The following is a 6,464-nucleotide window of genomic DNA, read 5'->3' as shown; positions in this document are numbered from 1 at the left end:
CAATGGTGTCATAGATCCTGAGCCCTTCTGGACCTAAGTTATGGAGAAGGATCTTCTTTTTCCTCAGACTCGTGAACGCGGTCTCGCCTTCCTCTTCTAGCGCTTCCAGATAGTTAAGGAAGTACCTCTTCCAGTCTTCCCATTTTCTTTCCGGTTCTCCGCTTTTCGTGAGGAATGGGACGAGTTGGGTGAGAGACGTGCTCTGACTCGCCATGGTTGGAGCCTTCCTCCTGGTCTTAGGTGTGACAACAGTTTTCCTGGATGGACTCCCTGGGGCGCTTTGATCTCCTCCCTCGTCCTCTCTGTTCTCACACTCACTGTCCTCTCCTGGTCCACCCTCTGTGGTGAGAGATTCCGCCTCTGAGCTGCTTCCTGCCTTCGCAGTCGATGTGCCTGCAGTCTCCGCCAGCGTGCACCCCTATTCTCTGTTGCTGGGGCGCCTGTGAGGGCTTACCGTGATGTAATAGGGCTGGTTGCCTTGTTAGTTTCCCTCAGGTGTCTTCCTCTGTCTTGCTGTGCTCTCCTTCACCTGGGGCGTCATTTACCCGTGCTGTGGCCTTTACTGGGCTTAAGGACAGCTGTGGGGCCCCCTCCTGGCTCGTGGCTGTCCTAGCGCCGATTTTCGCGCTTCTTCCCGCCTTGCCGGCTCCTCTGCCGCGCTCCGTTCTGCTTCTCACGCGTAATGCGTGCAAATACTGGGGTCGCGTGCTTATCCCGACTCGTCGCCACTGTAATGAAGCACAGACGCAGTGGTATATTAAATTTCAGGTTTATTAACCGGAGCGCCGGGGCTGGCTACCTCTGGCGGTGAGCGCCAGAGAAAACTAAGTGTCCCGCCTACCACATCCTGTGACGTGGTTCCTGTTCCGCTCACGGAACACTAGAGCGCTGCCACACAGCTCTCCAGAGAGGGGTGTTATCAATGAATACAAGTGTGGCTCCCTGCCTGTCACTCTATGTACATCAGACACACAGCTGAGGGGCGGTGAACAGGACGGTAGCGTGGCCGAGCGGTCTAAGGCGCTGGATTAAGGCTCCAGTCTCCCCGGAGGCGTGGGTTCGAATCCCACCGCTGCCAGATGTGTTTTTCTTTCAGTGACGGATCGAGTCCTCCTTTACAAACTCAAAGTAGAAGAGTTCCCGCAACTGCTCATTCCAGGGCTCCACACAGGGTATTTGCTGTCCGTGACTATATCCGAATTATATTCATATACTTTGTGAGGCAGCTAGTATTCTATATATATATTCCATATATTTCACATATTTATGAATAGAAGCTTGGAGGCTTTATCCAGCCAGTTGGAAAACAGGACACCGATCACCGAGTTTATACTAGCAATTATAACACAAGACAATTCTCTTCAAAGGTCTCACTACCTTTTTAACCACATGTTGGTTGGATGGTTTTGTCGCATCTTCCGCATCATCTGATGCCTTCGAGATCTGGGTCTGAGTCTCCTTTCAATACCCAGGCAGTACTGACCCCCACCCTAAGGAGTTGGTAAAACAAAGGTTCCTGCACACAGGAAGAAGGCAAGTATGTTAAAGACCCTTGACATGGTTTCTATTCTCCAATCTGTGCTAATTCCAACCTCCCCAGGTATAGAGCTGTATCTGTCTTCGATAGAGAACCCCGGCCTAAGATTGTTTCTCACTCGGTGAAGAGTGAGTGCATTCCACTTTTTGTTGCCTCTCCCCAGACAGGTGCTTGCTTTGCCTCTCTTCCGTGCTGTCCATGTGATGCGGCCTCTACCCACTCTACGAAGCACTTTATGCATTTTTGCGAACTGTACTGCACTTTAAGAACTCGTTTTTATGCCCTATTTTACGTCAAATCAATTTAAACAGACCCCAAGAAGGGTTGCACGATGTACATCGCCTAGCTGTTCCTCAACATGTTTCTTGGTTATAAATGTTATCTCCTGTGCTTAAAACGGATAAGGAAATATCCCTCGCGATCTTGATGATTAATTGACGCTCGCCTGACTGTAAAGTACATATTTCAATATTTATATATTTTAATCAACTGGCTAAAACTGCCTGTCTGTAATGGAGTATTTTAGTTTTTAACCGTGCCTGTAATTATTGTTCCCACATGTACTGCTTCTTCCTCGCGGGCAGCATGGGGTGGTTTATTGCCAAGTTGTATCTCCCTTTCATTACCAGAGCATCTTTCTGTGTTCTTAAACTGTAATGTTTTTAACTGTTACAATGGCAAATAATTTTCATGCTGGACTGAAATTGTGTTATGTACAAGTGATAATTATATTTTTCCAGTGCTTTTATGTTCATATTCAATTCAATTCAAATTGACTTTATTTCGGATATATTGCAATCCATAAAAGTACACACATTAAACAATTCATGATAAAAACATCACAATAATCACAAAGTCAATCTAGATTACATACAACACAAATATTTCTTAAAAAGAGTGCATAGACAAAATCAGTACAAGAAAAAGTGCAAGTAGAGTCCATATACAGAAAAAGTGCAATAGTGCTTTGGGCTGCAGTTAATGCACAGTTATTCATCCAAACATTTTCTCAGTCTCATAGTTAATTTTAAAAATTCTAACACCTGGAGGACACTGTCAGAGTGCAGCAGCTGTAAGTACATAAGGGCGGGTCTGATTTGATTAAAATTTTATTTCTTTAAAAGAGTAACCAGATACCGCCTACGGGGATATTCATAGAATGTACATAAAAATATAAAACGCAGCATATCCTGTGGAGACTTCCCGTCGCAGCCACAGGGAGCTGCTGGTTTCTTAAAAATGTCCGACTTAGGTCTAATTAAAAGATGATGAAAGATGTTAAACCTGAACTGAGTCAGCAAAAATTTCTCATGGGGGGTGAAGGAGCATGTTAGATACATTTCCATAGAATCACAAGTTCTCAACATGATATACTTTCTAACATTAGTTTTCTGGAGCTCAACTTCATCTCTTAGAGCATTACGATTCAAGAAAAAGGCTCTCTTAATTGCTACAACATCACCCTTAACTATATCCCTCGGGTTATCAAACAAATTCAGGCGGCCAAGCTTCAAAAATTGGGACTTCAAATATTTAAGCCAGGGTACACACATTGCATGATCGAGCGATACAAGATCTTCCACTATCAGGTGGGTTAAAGGAATTTCATCACTTAGCCATAATTTTACCCAGCACAACAGTGGTTTCAATCCAACAATGTCGGATAAATGCAGACAGCCTAGTTCTTCACGAACAGCTAAATTCGGTGTGCTACCAGGGACACACAACAGGCGCTTTAAAAAGTTATTTTCAACTATTTGTAGTTGTTCGCCATTTGTGTAGCCCCATATCTCACTTCCGTATACTGCAGTGGCTATGGATTTAGCGGTGTATAATTTCATCATAGCCACATTTGGCTTTTTCCCCAATTTAGAGGCAAAATTGAAGATGGAGGCATTTACCCTAGACATTTCCCCCTTCTTCTTGGCCAAATGTGGGGCCCAACAAAGCTTCGTATCGAATAAAACACCCAAGTAGGAAAACGTCTGGGTGATGGGTATGAGAACATCATTCAATTTAAAATTGAACTTCTTTTTAGATTGACGGCCAACATGCATTATAAAGGATTTAGAATTGTTGACCATAAGGTCCCTATCAGACATAAAATTATTAAAAGCATTCAAAAGTGCCTGAAGACCTAATTCTGTTCGTGAAATTAAAACCGCATTGTCGGCATATAAAAGCAAAGGAATACCCCTGGCACCAGCTCTAGGGCAATCAGATTTTACCTCTTGTAATTCAGCCTCTAGGTCATTTATATAAAAATTAAAAAGAAAAGGGGCCATGATGCACCCCTGACGTACACCTTTATTAATAGAAAAACAACCCGTAGTTTCCCCAGTCGATGAGAACCTCACGTTGGCTCTGGTGTCATTGTGCAGATCCACTAGGAACTCCACAATCCCCCCATCTATTCCCTTATCCTTCATGGTCAGCCATAACCTCCCTCTGTTGACACAGTCAAAGGCTGAGGACAGATCCATGAAGGCAAGGTGAATTGTTCCCTTCTGTACAACAGTATATTTATTCAGAATAAGAAACAAGTTGAGACACTGAGTTATGGTAGAGCGCCCCTCACAGAAGCCATATTGAGAAATCGACAAGATGTTGTTTTCATTCGACCAGCTTATTAAGCGTTGAAGTATAACTCTCCCCATAATCTTAACCATTGAATCAATTAGGGATATAGGTCGATAACAAAGTGCACTTCCCCTATCTCCCTTCTTAAAAACTGGGACTATAGTTGATAAGCCCCACGTTTCCGGACAACCCACTGTGGCCGCAGCATTAAATACAGCAACCAGAATGGGAGCCCAAAAAACTGGATCAGATTTGTAAAGATCCGGTGGTATTCCGTCAGGACCTGGCGCTTTATTAGCAGTGAGGCCCATTATGGCTGCCAAGATCTCACTTTTGTCAAAAATAATAGGGTTGTCCCTATCATAGGGGGCAACAGCCATGGATCCAGGAATTTCAGAATAGTACAAACTTTTAAAATGACCTTCCCATTCCTCTTTGGTTATACAGCAGACAATTCCATCTCCAGGGTCCTCGGTCAGAAAAGGTTTTTTAACCAGAGCCCAGAATTTGGTGCTGCTATTTAAGGTAGAGGGGTCCAGCAGTTCCTCCCAGGCCTCTTTCTTCAATAGCTCCTTACGAGCAATATTGATGGCCTTATATTCCTTTCTGCAGAATTTTACAACCTCCTGATTCCTCAGGGAAGCTGACAGGGCAAGCCTCAGTTTGCGAGCAGCTACGGTGCAGTCATGACTAAACCATCTCTACTTTAGCCTGGGTTTTATGAGGAACTGATAGAAACGCTGACACCTTCTCCGAAATATTTTGATAAGCCTCTAGAACCAGTTTAGGTTCACCCCCCCCATTAATACAAACGTTAATGTCCTCTGCACACCCTTCAGAGATGTTCTTATAGAGTATATCCGCAGAGACCATTGACCATTTTAACCGCCTCCTCCCATCTGTTGTGCCCAGTCTTCCTTGATCAGTACTCTTATAACCTTTTTTTACCCAAGGACAGTTCAAACAGATTGTTACAGGGTTATGGTCACTAAATTCACTAGGAAGGATGCAAAAGGAATCTAAAAAAGTTTGCATCGTCCTCGAGACAAGTATATGGTCTATGAAGGTACCCCTTCCGTGCCCCTTAAAGGTAGGGGTATCAAAACGATATGAAGGGTCCTTTAATGACATAGCCAAAGAGAGGTCAAGGTCATTCAGTAGGTCATTGCACATTTCCCCCTCATTAGTGTGCTCCATATGCAGACAATCCGCACGAGCACAGATCATTTCTGATAAGCACTTGTGCAATGGACCTATACAAAGATGCAAATTAAAATCCCCCATAATCATGAGGTTTTGGCCCACATTTTTCATAAAATTAGAGACAAAAGAATTAAGTACATGAATATGATTCCTACCCGCACTATCAAAAGCAGCATTATAAAAATTCACCAGGCCCACAAGGACATTACCTCCAGATAGAGTTAGGCCCATAACCCCTGTGTGTTGTGCTTCAATTCTCCGTACTTCACATGGCATTAATATGGAGACAAAGATTACAAGACCCCCCTTGGGCCTTCCCCGCAATGATGGCGAGGCTGGCACAAAGAAGGCCTTATACCCTTCTAAGAAGAGGTTGCAGCCCAGCTCCCAGGTCTCTTGCAAACAGATAATAGAGAATTGCTTGATGTAGGTAACCCAATTTACATCAGACATTTTGGCCCCAAGACCAGCAATATTCCAAGAGACAGCAAGATATCCTGACATTTTACCCACCGGGTTAACAGAATTTATAGATTCACCTGAAGCCCTGGTCTCCTGAGCCCCAGGTGCCCCCAGTCAATCACACTGCTCAAGACCGGATAACACTTCGTACCTGTTCTGTATGTTTAAGTTCGGCCCGTATTGATGGTAACCGGCACTCGGACTCTTGTTATAAGTTTCAGTGGGCCCACCTGACCCACAGGGATTAGAGACATTATAAAGAAATTGGGACTCTTGCACAGGAGTATAAGGTTCAAGCCCCAACCTGGTTAAACTCTGTTGTGGTGGAGGTTTACACAAGTGCGCATAAAAGTAACCCAGGGGGCGTACACAAATACTGTTCATACTATATACCAATGCAGAAGCTCTCAAAAGAATAGTTGCCACATGCTGGGGGTGTTTGAAATTTACGACTATACAGTCCCCTGACCCAGTCTCTTTAGACGGCCCTACCCAGTTTACTCGTCTTACTGACATAATTTGATCCGAATATGAGACAGGGAACCCACAGTTTTTGTTGAGCCATGACACGGTTTTATTTTTCAGAGAGGATTGAGATTCGCCAAAAGGAGATGCGGGATGGGTGCCGCAAGGGGGCACATTAGTCTGTACTGCCACACACGGGGCACAGTCTGGTGGTAAA

At 44.2% G+C, this 6,464-nt stretch overlaps 1 non-coding gene across 1 annotated transcript; it reads left to right on the top strand.

The window, feature by feature from the left end:
- The first annotated feature begins 996 nt into the window (after positions 1 to 996).
- Positions 997 to 1,078, top strand: TRNAL-AAG (transfer RNA leucine (anticodon AAG)). The gene has a single exon. It is a non-coding gene; the product is annotated as a tRNA-Leu (tRNA).
- Positions 1,079 to 6,464: the final 5,386 nt, after the last annotated feature.

Source organism: Lissotriton helveticus, chromosome 1_2 (assembly GCF_964261635.1).
Source record: "Lissotriton helveticus chromosome 1_2, aLisHel1.1, whole genome shotgun sequence".
Taxonomy (NCBI): Eukaryota; Metazoa; Chordata; class Amphibia; order Caudata; family Salamandridae; genus Lissotriton; species Lissotriton helveticus.
Note: the sequence above shows the minus strand (reverse complement) of the source record. Positions and strands in the feature narration are given on the sequence as shown.